At 48.6% G+C, this 18310-nt stretch overlaps 1 pseudogene; it reads left to right on the forward strand.

Moving 5' to 3' along the window:
* Positions 1 to 1112: 1112 nt before the first annotated feature.
* On the forward strand, positions 1113 to 2741 carry LOC137756244 (transcription factor SPT20 homolog pseudogene; annotated as a pseudogene).
* Positions 2742 to 18310: the final 15569 nt, after the last annotated feature.

Genomic DNA, 18310 nt, shown 5'->3' on the forward strand with positions numbered 1-18310 from the left:
TGGCCCATAAATTACCTAGGACTCAATCATACCACTCCAAACCACCACTAGGACTGTAGCTGTGGTCTACAGTTAGAGTAACCATTTAAACTGTACTGCCGTCACCTGGAACAACAGTTCTCAACCCTATCAGATGCAAACCACCTTTTAAAACAAACAATTTAATCCTGAATGTAATTCTTAGACGATATAACATACCTCCCACATACTTTGAAAAAGACTATAAAGCCCTTTCTGAAATACCTAGAGAAATAAAAGGTAAGTACTTCTGTAAAAGAATGTCATGTTACGTGCACATCTCTCTGAAAACCATTAGGCAGGAGATCACTGGAAGAATCAATGAAGAATTCTGATGCTTGCACCAAATACAGCGAGCCTCCATGTAGGCAAGAGCTATGTATGGGGACTCTTTGGGTGTGTTAAATTGGCGACGGACACCAGGAGCAGTCCTGCCACTGGGAACAAACAAGACATTCCCAAAACAGTGAATAATGCTTGGTGAAGTGATCGCCAAGAAATGACCACCTTTCATGACCTTCCCGGCAACTGCAGTACCACGAAAACTGGTGTGTATTAAAGCCGCACCAAAAAATGATCGATTTTTTTGTTGCCTGCTTGTGCTTTTCAAGGTTCCAAGAAAAGAAGGGGTGGCGAAGCCCAGCCCTTGGTGGAAGTGCGGGCCCGAGAACCAGCAGTGAGGGGGGCGGGCCTCCGCCCAACAGGCAATAGAAGGATGAGGCCTGAGCCTACGATCTGCGCAGGCGCACACGCGGATGCGCGCGCCTGCGGGGAGGACGTGCGGGGCGGGGTGGGGGGGCGGGAAACGCTTACATTCACATCCGGGCCATCCGCTGCAGCGCGAGGCGAGCGAGATCCAGCGCGGTGGCCGCTCGAACACCGTTAGGTCTTTCCCTAAACGCAGGTACTTTGCGGGCTGCTTCTTCGCGGGCGGGTGTCTTGGTGTCCTTTTTGAGGTGAGGCTGGTCGCGCCACTGTGGAGTGGCCGCGTTTGCAAGAATGCTCGTCGATACTGCAGACAGGGTTTTCACCGGGTTCATCCGCTCACTTAGGTTTTCTCCTCTCTTAGGGCCCCCATTTTGTTTTGTACCGCAATGCAGCAGGCTCTAGAAAGAGCTTTGGATCGTGCGGAGTATGTCATTGCAAGTGCCCAACAGAGACCTCCAAAAAGGCAATACTCATCTAATGGGGAAAAGTCTCTCTATGAAAAACTTTATGACATTTACGTTGAAGAATGTGAAAAGGAGCCTGAGGTTACGGAGGAATTAAGAAGCAATGTGAACCTGTTAGAGAAGCTTCTTAGGAGAGAGTCGTTGCCGTGTTTGGTGGTCAACCTGTACCCAGGAAAAGAGGGCTATTCGCTGATGCTCAAGGGGGAACATGGATCATCTGCAGAGACCATTCGACTGCCCTATGAAGAAGGGGAATTGCTCGAATACTTGGATGCAGAAGAATTACCTCCTGTTTTGGTGGATTTCCTGGAAAAGTCTCAGGTTAACGTTTTTCATCGTGGGTGTGTCATAGCAGAAATACGGGACTACAGGCAGTCCAGCGGCAGGGAACCTCCCCATTACCAAAGCAGGCATATTCTCTTACGTCCCACGATGCAGACTTTAGCCTGCGATGTAGAGGCCATAGCCAGCGATAATCAGAATTGGACCCAGGAGGACAAACTTTTGCTTGAGAGCCAACTGATCTTAGCTACAGCTGAACCACTGTGTCTAGACCCTTCTATATCAGTGGTCTGCACTGAAAACAGACTGCTCTATAACAAACAAAAGCTGAACACTCTTCCCATGAAAAGGAACTTCAAGAGGTATTCTATGGCCTCTCTGAATCGGCAGCAGGAGCTGTCTCGTCCACCTCCTCCTGAGCTAAGAGCCCTGACTTCCTGCAAAAGAATAAGAGAAAGTAAAACAGGTGGGAATTCCGGCCTCAAAACTTTTAAAGCAGGAAGTTGTGTAGATACGTGGAAACAGAGACCCTGTGACTTGGCCGTACCTTCTCAAGTGGACGTGGAGAAATATGCTAAAGGGAAAAAGTCTGTCGGATATGATGATTCACAACCAACAGCCTGGCCCGTGCATGAGGTACAAGGTGGTCTTGCATTTGGATGTGAGGCTGGCTACCAGTCCCAGGCAACAAGGCTGACCGTCAGGCAGCTGACTGATAATTCACTTGCCTCTGGAAAAGGGTCCGGTAAAGAAGCCACGTGGGAGAGACAGCTGTCTCCCCCCCACCCCTCCGCAGATGGCCATCCCTGCAGTTTCCTGCCCAGGCCAAAGACTGATGCTGGGAGAGTGGTCAGTCGGCCCGAGGAGTCGGTCCAGAAGAGCACCCAGTGTCCAGTGCAGATGTCACACAGCTCCAGTGGCTCCGCCGGTCTCGGGCAACCTTCTCCAGGGAAAGAACCAGAACAGCCTAAGACTGGGTGGGTTCAGTCTTCAGTGCCCGGCAGAGGAGCCAAACATCCAGCTCCACCCATGAGACTTCCTGGGCGCTCAGGAAGGAGCTCCTGGGGTGACAGCCTCACTTCACAGCAGGCAGGGAGCTCTCAGCCATGTCCATCTCCTGGCCCTGCTCCTAAGCCACCAGGTCTTTCCCAGAAATCCTCTGTGGAGCTGAGCCCGGTTAGCACGCTTCCTGCCACCGCCCTGTCCACTGCGGGCTCATCACGGACGACCCCGGATGCCCGGGTCACGGTCATGTCCGTTCGCGTGGAGGTCATCAGAGTAGTGGGCCCCAGTCGCAGAGGCCAGGCCTCGGGGAGAGGCTGTGCCACCAGGGCCCCAGCTCCCGGGGGGATGCAGCCGGGCCACCTGCCCGCAGGAGCTCTGCCGCCGCCGCCGCCGCCGCCTCCTCCTCCTCCTCCTCCTCCTCCTCCTCCTCCTCCTCCTCCTCCTCCTCCTCCTCCTCCGCCTCCTGCTCCTCCGCCTCCTACTCCTCCGGTAGAGGTTCAGCTGTTTTTGAAAGATGCTTCGGGTCTCGGGCCCTTTGCTGTGGTGCAGCTGCCCCGCGGTTTTCTCCTGGGGAGAAGCCAGCAGCGGGCCCCGCAGCCGTGCCTCTCCCAGCCGCTTCCCAAGCGGCCCCCGCAGTGGCCCTGCGCCCCGCCTCCTCGGCTGCCGGCATCCCAAGGTCTGGGGGCACGGGGTCCGGGGGTACGGGGTCCAGGGGTACAGGGTCCGGGGGCAAAGGGTCCGGGGGTATGGGGTCCGGGGGTACAGGGTCCAGGGACACAGGGTCCGGGGGTACGGGGTCCGGGGGCACAGGGTCCAGTACAGGGTCCGGGGGCACAGGGTCCGGAGGTACAGGGTGCAGGGGTACAGGGTCCGGGGGCACAGGGTGCAGGGACACACGGTCCGGGGGTACGGGGTCCAGGGACACAGGGTCCGGGGGCACAGGGTCCAGGGACACAGGGTCCGGGGGCACAGGGTCCGGGGGTACAGGGTGCAGGGGTACAGGGTCCGGGGGCACAGGGTGCAGGGACACACGGTCCGGGGGTACGGGGTCCAGGGACACAGGGTCCGGGGGTACGGCGTCCGGGGGCACAGGGTCCGGGGGTACAGGGTGCAGGGGTACAGGGTCCGGGGGTACAGGGTCCGGGGGCACAGGGTGCAGGGGTACAGGGTCCGGGGGTACGGGGTCCGGGGGTACAGGGTCCGGGGACACACGGTCCGGGGTTACGGGGTCCGGGGGTACGGGGTCCAGGGACACAGGGTCCGGGGGTACGGGGTCCAGGGACACAGGGTCCGGGGGCACAGGGTCCGGGGGTACAGGGTGCAGGGGTACAGAGTCCGGGGGCACAGGGTCCGGGGGTACGGGGTCCGGGGGTACGGGGTCCAGCGACACACGGTCCGGGGGTACGGGGTCCAGGCGTATGGGGTCCGGGGGCACAGGGTCCAGGGGTACGGGGTTCGGGGGTACAGGGTCCGGGGGCACAGGGTGCGGGGGTGCAGGGTCCGGGGGCACAGGGTGCGGGGGTACAGGGTCCGGGGGCACAGGGTGCAGGGGTACAGGGTCCGGGGGCACAGGGTGCAGGGGTACAGGGTCCGGGGGTACAGGGTCCGGGGGCACAGGGTGCAGGGGTACAGGGTCTGGGGGTACAGGGTCCGGGGGTCCGGGGTCCGGGGGTACAGGGTCCAGGGACACACGGTCCGGGGGTACGGGGTCCAGGCGTATGGGGTCCGAGGGCACAGGGTCCAGGGGCACAGGGTCCGGGGGTACAGGGTGTGGGGTTACGGGGTCCGGGGGCACAGGGTGCGGGGATACGGGGTCCGGGGGCACAGGGTCCGGGGGTACAGGGTGTGGGGTTACGGGGTCCGGGGGCACCGGGTCCGGGGGCACAGGCTTCAGGTTCACAGGGCGCCGCCGTTTCCAACTGGGTCGTGCGTGCCCAGCAAGCCTTGGTCGTTCACCTCAGTGCAGTGGGCGGATCCCTGCAGCCCCGGGTGCCCTTGTTGTCCCCGCCGGCCTCTGGCTGGAGCCGCCCCGGGCTGAGCCCCCTGCAGCAGAGGGGCTGGGCCTCCGCGGCCCCGCCGCCGCAGGTGCACTCCACCGTGCGCGGCGCCGACTTGCCGCCCCCTCGGGGCCCGCAGCCCAGCAGCCAGGCCGCGGGGACCGCGGATAGAGGCCCGCCAGCCGCTCCCAAGCCCTGAGGCCTGGCTGATTTCCTCTCTTTTTGAAAACACAAGCGCGGCGACCAAATGCATTGCGGGTTTCACCCGCATTTGGGGGTTTTTTAATGTGTCGCTCTTTTACGTTGTTAGACGTACAGACTTTCTGCAGAGGCACAAGCCCGTGATTTTTACATAGAGATGGGGAAGTGCTTTACTAAACTGGCATGGTTTCGCCGAAGCCATCGCTTGGGCGGTGGCTGTTGACAGTTGTTTTTATTGCGATGTTCTCAAGTGTATCCAGATCCAAACTAGGGTCAGTTTAAACTCCTGAAGCCTGTAATTTCTCTCAAGCAATAAAACTGCAACACCAGTAAAGTCAAAATTAGTATTATTCTAACAAGATGTGACTAACACATAACTGTCACAGCTTCACCCTTTTACGTGTACAGCTCAGTAGTGTTAAGTGGACTTTCGTCGTTGCTGTACAACAGATCTCTAGGGTTGTTTTCTTCTTGCAGAAGTGAAGCTGTATCCCCGTGAGCACCAGCTCCCTGTTTCCCTGGCCCCCACCCCTCTATTTTCTGTGTCTCTGAGTGTGACTGCTTTAGATACTTCGTAGAAGTGGGATCGCACAGGATTTGTCTTTCGTGACGGGCTCATTTCACTTAACGTCCTGTCCTCGAGGTCCATCCATGTTAGCGTGCCACAGGAAGGTTGTAGCTGTTGACAAGTGCTTTCAGTGTACATGAGATATACTGAAGCGGCCTATGAAGTATTAGAAACGTCCTTCGGAAGAGAGTGCACTTTCCTATTTGCTTATTTAGTTTAAAAGCTTTTTGCACCAGTGTAGGAAATGCAATTTTTGTACATTTGGTTTGGGAAAAAAACAAAAACAAGCTAACGCTACCAAAAATTGATGCTTGTCATCTTGATATTGAGGCCATGGGATACCTCCAAGTGCGCAGCATGCTTTAGGGGCACTTGCTTGCGTGGATGTCCCCAGCCCTTTAAAAGGTGCCCCTCCCCTCCCCCCCCACCCCCAGCCCAGCTCTTCTCCTCTAGGCTGCAGTCACTGGCCTTGAAAGGGCACTTCTGGGATGTTGTCTTCTCTCTTTATAAAACCATTTACATTTTTGAGGACCCAGGGTTATTTGCAGAAGGTAAATATCTAAACATCTGGAAATGAGTTTGTTTTTCAAGTGTTTTCAACTTTGGTACGTTCTGAAGTGGAGTCCCTCTCCCCCGCGTTCCTTCTTTTCCCTTCCCTTGCTGAGTGATCACCAACTGGTCAGCTGTCCCTGCTTCCTCATCTCTTTTTACCTTCTTTCTTGTTTCAGTGGGGCTCAGAAGACCCCTGAAGTTTTCTGTTTTCTTTTTCCGTTTCTTATTGTGGTATAATTTACATAAGAATCAACCATTTTAAAGTGTACAATTCATTGGCATTTACTGCATTTAGAATGTTGTGGGACCACAGCCTCTGTCTGCTTCCAAAACATTTTCATCGCCCAAGAGAAATCTCTGTACCCATTCAGCACTCACTTCCCAGCTTCCTCTCCCCCAGCCCAGGAAACCACCAATTTGCGTTCTGTCTCTACGGACTCCCCCATCTCGATTTTTCCTAAAAATGGAATCAGAGACTATGTGACCTCTTCTGTCTGGCCCCTTTCACTTGGCATAATGTTTTCGAGGTTCATCCACATCGTAACACGTATTGGTACTTCATTCCTTTTTAGGGCTGAATAACATTCCCTGGTTTGTGTACGCCACATTTTGTTTATCCATCATCTGTTGATGTACATTTGAGTTGGTCCCACCTTTTGCCATCGTGTATAGTGTGGCTATGAACAGTTGTGTACAAGTATCTGAAGGCCTCTCGTATTTTGTTCTTACAACTTTGAAGGACAACCTGTGTATATAAAAGTGTTTTTTCCAAGTACACATGTATGTTTCCCTGCCTTTTGCCCCAACCAAAAAAAGGAAGTTTGGCAGTTCCAAAAGAGATGAGTGAAGAGGCAGGTAACCGGTGATTCTTAGTGCATTAACCCGGCTGTACTAACGTGCTACCGATCCTGTTAAGGGAAGATTTGGTCAGCTTGAAGCCAACATCGCAGATATGCCAGCGGAGTGACACTGAGCCCAGTAGAGCTTTATGTAGCCCACCCTGGACGTCTTTAGGAAGGGTGCCTGCACTTTGAAGAAGCGACCAATTGCAAAGAAGAGTTTATACTCAGCCTTGGGAGCCAACCAGACAAGTGAACTCTGAATCTCACTAGGTTTTGTGTACCTTCTCCCTTTTTGTGCTCACTCTCATCCTTTCAAGTACGACTGCACGGAGAGACCAGCTGACGTTGTGCTCCCTTCCCAGGCAAGCAAATAAATGCAGCTTTGTTTCAGATTACCATTTGTCGGTCTTCATTTCCTCCTACTAATCCTCACCAAGGTTGGTACTTGATACAGGATCCCTTTTGGGCATATTAGCTGTCTGTGTTATGTGAATATACTTTTCACTGATTTTAGTATCATGAGAACCTGGAGCCTCTCCCCTACCCCAGGTCAGATCCATGCACTTCATCTGAAATTAGTTTCCTGCAGGCTGTGTCTTCACGACTTAGGTTGACCGTTCATAGTGAGGTGGTTGTGTGAAAGCAGATGGCCTCAGAATTTTCCCATAGACAGCAGAGAAACTGACCCAGGTGATGATCATACAGGAAAATCCAGGTGGAGCAGGTACAACCTAACCTGTTTCGCAGAGTTGGGGCCCTTGTCACAGGAAGGGGCTTTGGGATCAGGATTATATTCCTTGAGGATAGTATCAAGTGAAGAGAGGACACTGGTTCTAGGTCAGCACTGTCTGAAAGAAATAGATTGTGAGTTCTATATGTTTAGAATTTTCTACTAGCCACATTTTAATAAGTAAAAGGAAGCAGGAGAACTTACCCTTAGTAATTTATCTAACCAAATATATCCAGAGGATTATCATTTCCACATGTAATCAATATTTTAAAATTCTTAGTGAGACATTTTATATTCTTTTATTTTTACTAAATCTTCAAAATCCAGACATTTCCAGCCTGTCTAAATTCGGATGCAAAATTTTTATCAGAAATCCTGAATCTGTATTTAGATTTTTACATAAAATTTACAGTTGAAAATGTAGATTCTTCTTCCAAATGTAGTTTTCCAAAAATTGAATTAAGTACCAGTTTAAAAAAATTTTTATTTATTTATTTATTTATTTTTGGCTATGTTGGGTCTTCGTTGCTGCACGCGGGCTTTCTCTAGTTGTGGCGAGCGGCGGTACTCTTCGTTGTGGTGCGCGGGCTTCTCATTGTGGTGGCTTCTCGTTGCAGAGCATGGACTCTAAGCGTGCAGGCTTCAGTAGTTGTGGCTCACGGGCTCAGTAGTTGTGGCTCACAGGCTCAGTAGTTGTGGCTCGCAGGCTCAGTAGTTGTGGCGCACGGGCTTAGTTGCCCCGCAGCATGTGGGATCTTCCCAGACCAGGGCTCGAACCCGTGTCCCCTGCATTGGCAGGCGGATTCTTAACTACTGCTCCACCAGGGAAGCCCCAAGTACCAGTTTTTAAATTTAAATTAGTTAAAATTAAAGTTTCTTCCTCAGTCTCACTAGCCATGTTTCAAGTAGTCAGCAGCTGCCTATGGCTATGGAGTTGATCAGCGCAGTTCTGGACAGAAGAGCAAAGCAGATCATAGAGACAGAGCCTCAGGCATGATCTGGATACCGCTTCTGGAGATAAGGCAGGAGCCGATCATCAGAGCACAAGGTTGGAGTGGGAGAGGTGACACTGGTTCCATGTGCTGTGCAGAGCTCCCAGGAATCCCCACTGCCTGCGGTCACCTGGGCCTGGACTTGCAGGTAGAGGTCAAGTGGTCACTGGAAAACAAGGGTCAGCCTTTTGCTAATTGTATTCAAAATGGCGATGCAGAGGCACTAGCCATCCCAGCAATGAATTAAAACTCACCTATCCCACGTGTACCCTGAGGAGCTTGGAATCTGAGGGAATTCGAGAGCGGAGATGCACCATCAGCTCTTTCCTTTTCCTGTCACTCCTCCTCCCTGTCCAGCTTTGGGGTCTCTAGCTCCTTGGCACAGATGAAACCAGAGCGACCATGAGCTGGGTGATGGGTATATGGAGGCTCATTCTTCTTCTTCTCTCTACTTTGGTGTATATTTGAAATTGGCCATACAGGTGTAAATCGTTTTATTGCGTCGAGACTAATTTAAGGTTTGTGGCAACCCTGCGTCAAGCAAGTCTATCGGCACCATTTTTCCAACAGCATTGGCTCACTTTGTGTTTCTGTGTCACATTCAGGTAATTCTCGCGATATTTCAAACTTTCTCATTGTTATTGTATTTGTTATGGTGATCTATGATGAGCGATCTTGGATGTTACTGCTGCAACTTGCTGAAGGCTCAGATGATGGTTAGCGTCTTTTAGCAATAAAGTATTTTTAATTAAGGTATGTACATTTCTTAGACGTAATGCCATTGCACACTTAATAGAATACAGCATAGTGTGAACGTAACTTTTATATACACTGGGAAACCAAAAAATTCGTGTTACTTGCTTTATTGTGATATTCGCTTTATTGTGGTGGTCTGGAAGTGAACCCGCAGTATCTCCGAGGTCTGCCTGTATGTATCCATTTGAAATCAAGTTCCTGATGTTCCTGCAGCCCCATTTCACACCTTGCCTCATCCTAACCTTCATCTTGCACCCAAAGTCCTGCTGGGCACTGGCCCTCGGCTTGCCCTTCCTTCTTCCTGGCTTTGCTGCCGTAGCCGCAGGCAGCAAAGAGTGTGCAAGTTAATTGTTAAATTCAGTTCAACAAGTTCCTCATTAGGTACAAATTACCTGAGTTTGAAATCTGCTAATTTTCCAATCAGAGTGAGTGTTTGCACTTGTGATTTGGAAATAATTACCATATGGTAAAAAGCAAAACCTATGTGGGGATTAAAGTAAAGGTGAGGGAGGACAGGAGCTTATTTCAGTATCTTCCCCAGGAGCTCGTGGTAGCAAGTGCAGATTAGTGGAGGTGCCTCTGGGGTTGGGGTGGGACAGCTCACCTGTAGCACCATTTTGTAAAGGCTGTTTGCTTGCTGGGCTAATACCCCTGAAATGTGACCTTGGTCTTGAGGGGAGAGCTCTGTGGCCTTCACAGGCCTGAATTGGGTCTGGAAAGGGAAGAGTCCTTTCAATTTAGCTCTTTCATCTAAAAATACATCTCTACTTTTGCTTAGATCTGTCCTCTGCCTAAAGCTGCTGCATGAGTTACAAATAAAAACATTTGCTTGGGGGTGGAAGTGGTGACTTTAAATGCCCTTTGTGTGATCTTACAATGTATGTGTTAGGGAAAGCTCATCTGAGAGAATTTGAAGAATTGTGGGATAATAATTGCTGCAGAATACCACTGTGATCCAAAGTGTAGAAATCTGGGTCATTCACCTTCAGAAGTTTGTTCCAGTCCCAATTACTGTATTACTAGTTCTAAAGCTTTGGAAACGCATGGTAAAGAATAGTCAAGGTTTCAGGTAATTTACAAGCCAATGTAGAAAAACTCCTCCTGAGATAACTGCTTTTGAAATTTGGAACAAGAAAAGCTTTTCACCCCTGAGAAGGTAGTACCCCTCCTCCTTTCAGATAACTGGAATTGTTCACGTTCTCAGGTTTCCTTTTGCACCTTGGCTGCCAGGAAACTCAAAACCAAATTTGAAATAGAAATTGCCAAGTTTATATTTATGGTTAGTATCTCAGCGTTCCTTGCTCCTTATTGTTTATTTCTGTTGTTTTTTGTTGTAGACTATTTCAAATCTTCTGTCAAAGGAAACTGGGAACAAATGGCTCCGTACATGCATAAACGTGCATTAATAAATAGTAGCTTCTGTTCGTTTATATATACACTGCCTCTAATCTTTTAATAACCTTGCCTATTAGGTATTACTGTCCTCTTACAAATGAAGAAACTGAGGCTCATATAGGACTTGCCTGAGGCAATAAAGCTATTAAGTGGTGCCCATGGTATTTTCTGTCTTCTTCTGAAGTCCTGTGCCTGGGTACATGTAACTAATGTGTTGACAGGTCTGGATTCAGTGGCAGACTGTATACATGGAACTGTTTTATTTTTTCCAATCACTGCTTTCAGTGCAGCACCAAGCCCCTTTTCCCATTCTTTAATGACACCTTGGGCAGATCTCATAACTTTCTGGGTTATCTTGGTTGGTAAAGCTGACCAGTCCCAGTTACAAATTCACCATGGCATCCTCTGGTCTGGGGAGCAGAGAGGCCAGACATCTTCTGTGGATATGGTCCTTTTCCAGGTCTGATGCTGTGATCTGCTGAGGGGGGGGGGGGAGGGGGGGCGGCTCCGCACAGGGGGCTGTTCGGTTTTGCACCTGCGCTCCTCCTCCCCTGGGGCCTCCCTCAGAGAAGAGCAGCTTTGCCTGCTGACTCCCACCCCCTTCTGCAGGTTCTGTCTCCCATCTCTTGGACAGCCCTCTAAGTAAGCCCTGTGTTCCTCCATATGCAGCTTTGGGAATTGCTGAGGTCCTTTTTTTGAACTCTGAAGGCTGTGGGGTCATGGATCAAGGTGGGCGTGAGGTTCTCGTTTTCTTTCCAGGCATACTACCCCTCAGTATCTTTGGAGCCGCTCTCGTTCAGATATCTCTCGAACACAAGGGGGCACCAGACTCCAGGTTCACACGCAACACGCAGCACGGGGAGGATTCGTTAAGCTCTGGCAAGAATTCCCTCCCCAGCAGCTCCCCAGGCTGCGGGGCGGGCAGCCGGGTCTGTGCAGCTCACCCGGAGTTCCGGCAGGAAACTGAATGCCCACTTTCCCTTCGTGCGGACCTGCCCCTCTTCTCGAGCAGGTCTCTTGGAGTTCTCCCTTGCGCGTCTCGGCTTGGGGGAGCCGGGGGCACCCCTACTCCTCCTCGCTCCCCTTCCCACTCGGCCCCAAGAGAAAGCAGTCTGTCACCGGGAGCCCTTGGCTCTCTTCCCTCACCTTTCCGGTCCTCCCGTATTTACACAGGGTGGCGCATGGTGGTTGCAGGGAACCACCACGTGGCCCAGGTGTGATAGGGCCACGTGTACCAGTCCTTAGCACTCTCTCTGAGAGGACGTGTTGGCTGGCTGTTTGGAGTCTTTCTTCAGGATGTGGGAGCCCCCTGATGCTTTTCGTTTCCAGCTTTGAGTTAGCAACTCTGGGACAACAGGAAAAGACCCACTGCATACACACAGAGACACACACAGACACACAGACACACACACACACACACACACACACACACACACACACACAGAGCGTCCCAGCCTTCTCCCATTCTTGTCTATTTAAAAGCTCTGGCTTTGCCCTCCCATTTTCCAGTGGCATAGGGCAGAGGCCTATGGCTGGTGAAACCATTTCTCAAAGGACTTTTGGGTGAGTTTTCTAGAGTTTACTGTAAGACTTGAATAAGAAGTCATTGGGGAGGATGGGGTGCTGCTTGGGAAGCTTTAGCCCTCCACCCCTATAGTCACTATGGGGGACATTCTTTGATATGGAAAAGTGACATTCTCTCAGGATTGTGTAAAGAGTTATGCAAATATAGCTTTGAAACAAATCCCCTCATGCCTGTCCCCACCCAGCAAGATTCCTCTTGGGTTCTAATTGGCTCCTGTACAGAAGTGTGGTAACTTCTACTGGAAGTAAGAGTTGGAGAGGAAAGGGGATGCTTTTAGGAAGTGTTATTTGGGGCTATGAATCTTCTTAATGCCCTTCGAGAAAGCAGAGTTGTTTTTTTTTTAAGATTTATTGATTGATTGATTGATTGATTGATTGCTATGTTGGGTCTTCGTTTCTGTGCTAGGGCTTTCTCTAGTTGCGGCAAGCGGGGGCCACTCTTCATCGTGGTGCGTGGGCCTCTCACTATCGTGGCCTCTCTTGTTGCGGAGCACAGGCTCCAGACGCGCAGGCTCAGTAGTTGTGGCTCACGGGCCTAGTCACTCCGCGGCATGTGGGGTCTTCCCAGACCAGGGCTCGAACCCGTGTCCCCTGCATTAGTAGGTAGACTCTCAACCACTGCGCCACCAGGGAAGCCCAGCAGAGTTATTTTGAAGTTATTTTTTTGGCATTGTTTGGAGAGTGGGGCATTTGAAGCTGAGATTATGGAGGCCTATGGTTATTGTGGAGGTTTTTGGTCTCAGGTAAAACTATGGGAGTGTCTGCCTGTTGGAGGTGGTGAACACAGTCATTGGAAGAGAGGAGGTCAAGGAGACCAGGGGCTAGGCTACCGGAAGGACCATCTGTGTGGATACTGAAATCAGCAAGAAGTGTTACAAAGTGTTGGAGAGTGACCATGAATCAGGCCCTAGAATCTTCAAGGTATGCGGGGGAGTTGAATTCCCACAGTGGGGAAGAAGACTGGTTTTGTTTTGTTTTGCAGGTCAATTAGATCAAGATGTCCCTTAATGTTGGTTGTGGGAGACTTCCTCAATGTTGTCTTTTGATTATTGAGAGCTTGCTTGCATGCAAGGCCTTTTGCTCGGTACTTGGAGGAGGAGTAAGGTGCATTCTCTGTCTTCAGTGGGATTAAAGCCTACTCAGAGAAAACAGATTGTAACTATGTGAGGTGGTAGACATTACTTAAACTTATTGTGGTAATCATCCATTCATATATATATATATATAGTCAAATCATTATGTTGTACACCTAAAACTGATACAGTGTTATATGTCAATTATATCTCAATAAAATTGGAAAAAAATAAAGCCTACTCAGAGAGAGAAGGGAAGTATGCAAATGACTATAAATCAAGGGCACTGTGGCAAACACTGTTAAAAATCAATCTTACTGGATCTCAGATGGAGAAAGACAAATACTATATGATATCACTTATATGTGGAATCTAAAAAATACAACAAACTAGTGAATATAACAAAAAAGAAGCAGACTCACAGATATAGAGAACAAACTAGTGGTTACCAGTGGGGTGAGGGAAGGGGGAGGGGCAGAATAGGGGTAGGGGATTAAGAGGGGTAGGGGTAAGGGATTAATAAACTACAAGAATATATTGTACAACACGGGGAATATAGCCGATCTTTTATAAGTATAAATGGAGTGTAACCTTTAAAACTGTGAATCACTATACTGTACACCTGTAACATATAATATTGTACATCAACTATACTTCAATTAAAAAAAGGATAAATCTTACTGGATGGACTTGGGGAAGGCCTCACAAAGAAGGTGACCTTTGGGTAGATCTTGGCTTGGATTTGGTAGGTTGAGATGGGTGTGGGAAGAGGGTGTTCTAAGTAGGGGAACAGCACTAGCTAAGGAGCGGTGGAGGCTGATATGTGCAGAAGAGGAGCTACGTATATAGCTATGTGTATAGCATGGTGTATGAGCAGAGCGGAAGGGAGGGATAAGGCCAAAATGACCCTGGCTCACACATGATGGTTGGCTCCACATCATGGATCTTCTTGGTAATTTAAATGAAACAAAGACTCCGCTGTTTACGTAAGGAATGCAGCAGAGTCACAACAGGACTTATAACACTTTCGTGCCTAAAGGGAGACAAAGAGATTCCAAAGTTCTTCTTCCACTTAACAGAGAAATCTGTTAGATATATTTGTTCCCTTATGGAAAGCAGAACTGACAGTTTAAGTATTACTATTACCAGAGCAACACATTCAACGACATGACCAATCATAGTTGCAGACCTTTAGGTGTTACAGTTTCCATTTTACAAGGTGTAGCAACAAACTCTGATATTCAGGTATCTTAAGAGATATATTTCTTTACAGATAACACTCCCAAGGACAGTTTTATAGTAACAGAGAACAAAACAGGACCACAGCCTTTCACTCAAACCTCCACACTGGCCAGGAGATGGGGACAGACAGATCCTTGAGTCAATGTTCCCAATTCTAATCTTGTGACACAGAACTGGCTTCACACCACACAATGGTGTCTCTGTACCTGTGGGGGAAGAGGGAACATTTTCTCTTTATCTTTCTGAGGTTATTCGCCAACAACTGGGGCTGGCAGTTTTAAGATTAAGCATTAAAATTTTGAGAAGCTTAAATCTTTACAATATGGAAACAAAAAAAGGCTGTAGAGAATTTTAACAAATTAAATATGAGATAGATAATATTCGGTTGAACCGTATGAAATTGCTGATATTTGGCCATTTTTGCCCAGTTAAAATGGCAATTTCATACGGTTCAATCTAACAGTTTGTCTTGAATGCCAGGTGAGATATATGAAGTTAATTTGGTAAATATTGGGGAGGCAGCACTGGGGGAAAATGGTCTCATTGGAGCTGTGGTTTAGCACAGTTTATGTGGCAGGAGTGTGAAGGAGAGAGTGGAGAACGCAGCCTGCAGGTTAAACCTTAGCTTCATACTCATCGTACTTGAAATATACCCCTAGATCCATATCCATAGTATAAATCGATTAAGGAATGCAATTAGCCTTAAACTTAAGTTAAAGGTTGAGAGTTTAAATTTCTCCCCAATGATAGGCTACAATGGGTGGACTGTAAAAATGGGCTTTTATGCCCCAGTAGATCCAAATCTTGGCGAACTGTTCTACCAACTTGATTTAAAAAACACTCACTCGGGACGTCCCTGGTGGTCCAGTGGTTAAGACTCCATGCTCCCAATGCCGGGGGCCCGGGTTCCATCCCTGGTTGGGGAACTAAGATCCCACATGCCGCAACTAGAGAAGCCCATGTGCTGCAATGAAGACCCGGCACAGCCAAAATAAATATATAATAAATTTAAAAAAAAACCACTCACTCATCTACCTCCATCAAGGGGGAAAGGAGGCGTTTGGAATATTCCATGCTTCTCCCCACTTGCCTTCACACAACCACAGATCCCACACAGCCTGTTGTGACCCTTCCCTCAAACGAATCCTCTTGAGAAACACAGATTTATATCTACACAGTAATACTGTAAGTGGCATTTATCATTTTAAATACTTTTTTGAGAATAAGGCAGACTGACAAAGGATTAAGGTCCATGGGCTTATAAACTACTCTCAGGGCTTTGGGGGCAGGCCTGTGGTAGCTGTGTGGCATCTCAGAACAAAGCCAAGTCACAGAATAGGCTCGCTAGCAGGTAATACCCTTATTGTTTCTCAAAATTTAGTGTACACCAGAATCACCGGGGGATGGGGGTGGGCGCCTGAGAATGTGCGCCTCTAACAAGTTACCAGGTGGTACTGATGCTTCTGGCCCTGCTGACCTCTGGAGTCCTCGGCCTGCAGCGGCTTGAAGCAAGATTTCGGTTCCTGGCCAGAGATTGAAGTCAGGCCGTGGCAGTGAGAGCGCTGAATCCTCGCCACTAGACCAGTGGCCAGCGACAAGGCCCTGGGCTGTCAGCTGTGTAGAAATGAATTTCCACAGAGAGACAGAAAATAGTGAAGCAAGTAAAGTGTTTACTCGGAGGAAAAGGGTATGTGTGGGTAGACACAAGGGCGGGCTTAGTGAGAGAGCCCGCCCCCTCGTGGTAGTTTGAATCATTTATGTGGGACGTTTCTTCCGGGTTTCCTTTGGCCGATCGTCTTGCTTTGCCTGGTTCTGAGTCCGTTTGGTTTATCTGAGGGTCCTCCCATGTGTGCACACGCATGTCTTAGCCAAGATGGACTCTAGCAAAGACGCCTATGGATAGGTTGACATCACACCCTTTTTGACCTCCAAGGAGCCTTTCTGCGCGTGTGTAGTCAGGAAGGTCTCCTTGACCTCGAGAATGAGAAATATGTGGTCTCTTCTCTGGGCAGGGCTCAGCTCCTCTCTCGCTCCTGCTATCAATATTTTGGAGGATCTGTCCACAGGGGACGAACTCCAGCTGCTCAGCCTGGGGCCCATCTATCTCCTGCCTCACTGGGACCACACTTTGAGAACCACTGCTCTCTTCCATGGGGAAAGGTCTGAATATGCCAGTGAGAAGGGTTCTCTGCTTCTGAAGAAAGAAAGAGAAACATAAAAGGTTAAAAAAAAAAAGGCTAGAATACTTAGGTAACTGAAGTCATCCAGCTAGGTCTACAGAGTGAGCCCTGAGAATCAGCATTTCTAAAACTCTCAGCTGCTGCTGCTGCTACTGCTGGGCCAGGGGCCACCCACACTTTGAGGACTACAGTCTGTGTGCCAATCACACCCGCCCTCCAGGGCGAGTGCCCTATTTCCAAATGTAAACCTGAGCTATACTTAGGGGAAATGCAGGTTCTCTGGGCAGAATGCCATTGTGTTCCAGACCCAATACCTTTTCTTAGGGAAATGGGTAGAAAAGACAGAGAAGGAACCTGTGGGAGGGGGAGGTGGGAGAGGACAACTATTGCATCACCTAATAATCTCTTGCTAGAGAGACCCATTGGTTCCCAAGCTGCCAGATCTCCAAAGCTAAATATAGATCCATGTGAGTATTGTAAGCAAGGGAGAAAATAGGAAAATATCAAAGGTGATGGTCTAGACACAATGTTATTAAGATTCATTTTTAAGCCTGCTGGCTATGTTTGTTACATTAAAACCTTTTGAAAGAGAAAAACTACAATCATTACTCTTTGACCTGGACATTCTTGGAAACTGGAGGGCCTTGGTTTTATAAGAACCTGTCAACCTGTCTTCTGGAATGCCATTTACTTCATAAAAATACCATGTTTGCTTTCTTTGCTATTCCAATTTTAAAATCCTTTCCTCTAGTTAAGAATGTTATCAAATATCCACTTAATAAGTTACTGTCAAATAATACTTTATTATATCAAGGATGAGCTTGGAGGCCTCAAGAACTGGTTTCTTATCAATGCCAAAGAGGAGATAGTTATTGGCAGAGAGTGAGGCCTACAGTGAATGGAGGTATAAGGGCACCTCTATTTGATCACATCTTGAAATTATAGGGTTGTTGGGAACATATTATCAAGTCTCCCTGAGAACTGGCAATGTTCTAGTTGCTATACTTTTTGTTTTGTTTTTGAAGCAAAGCATAAATACAGTCATAAGAAAAGAATCTGGGTCTTGTTTTTTCCACTTCCTATGATGACCTTAATGTGGTAGTCACTCATTGATGTAAGAAAGGGATTAGACAATTAAGGAAGGAAGGTTTGCTTTCTAATCAGTGACATGACCCACAAATACCATTTCTCCCTGCTACAGTCCTAGTACTTAGGACCATCACAGCCTGTCTATGGAGGATGGATTCAGTTGCAGAGAAATTAGTATGACTCTATGAATGATAGTACAATTTTCACTTTTTAGTCATCATTTATATTGATTTTCCCAGACATTATTCCTCTGAAAATTGTCTTCAAAAAAGAACAACAGCCAGGCGCCCTTTCTGGCCAAGATAAGGTCAAATCTGCTTCCTCTGGTCATGGGTAGAGAACCTTTGAATCAAACTCTCTATTGGAGGAGGCAAGGTCAATGTTACTGGGAATCTGTAACTAGGGTTGCCAGATTTAGCAAATAAAAACACAGGACACCCAATTAAATTTGAATTTCAGGTAAACAACGAAAAAATTTTTAGTATAGCTATGTCCCACATGTGGCTATTCAAATTTAAATTAATTAAAATTAAATAAAATGTAAAATGCAATTCCCCACTTGCACTAGCCATATTGTCAAATGCTACATGTGGCTAGTGGCTACTGTATGTACTGGACAGTGCAGATCAGTG

This window comes from Eschrichtius robustus, chromosome X (genome assembly GCF_028021215.1).
Source record: "Eschrichtius robustus isolate mEscRob2 chromosome X, mEscRob2.pri, whole genome shotgun sequence".
Lineage (NCBI taxonomy): Eukaryota > Metazoa > Chordata > Mammalia > Artiodactyla > Eschrichtiidae > Eschrichtius > Eschrichtius robustus.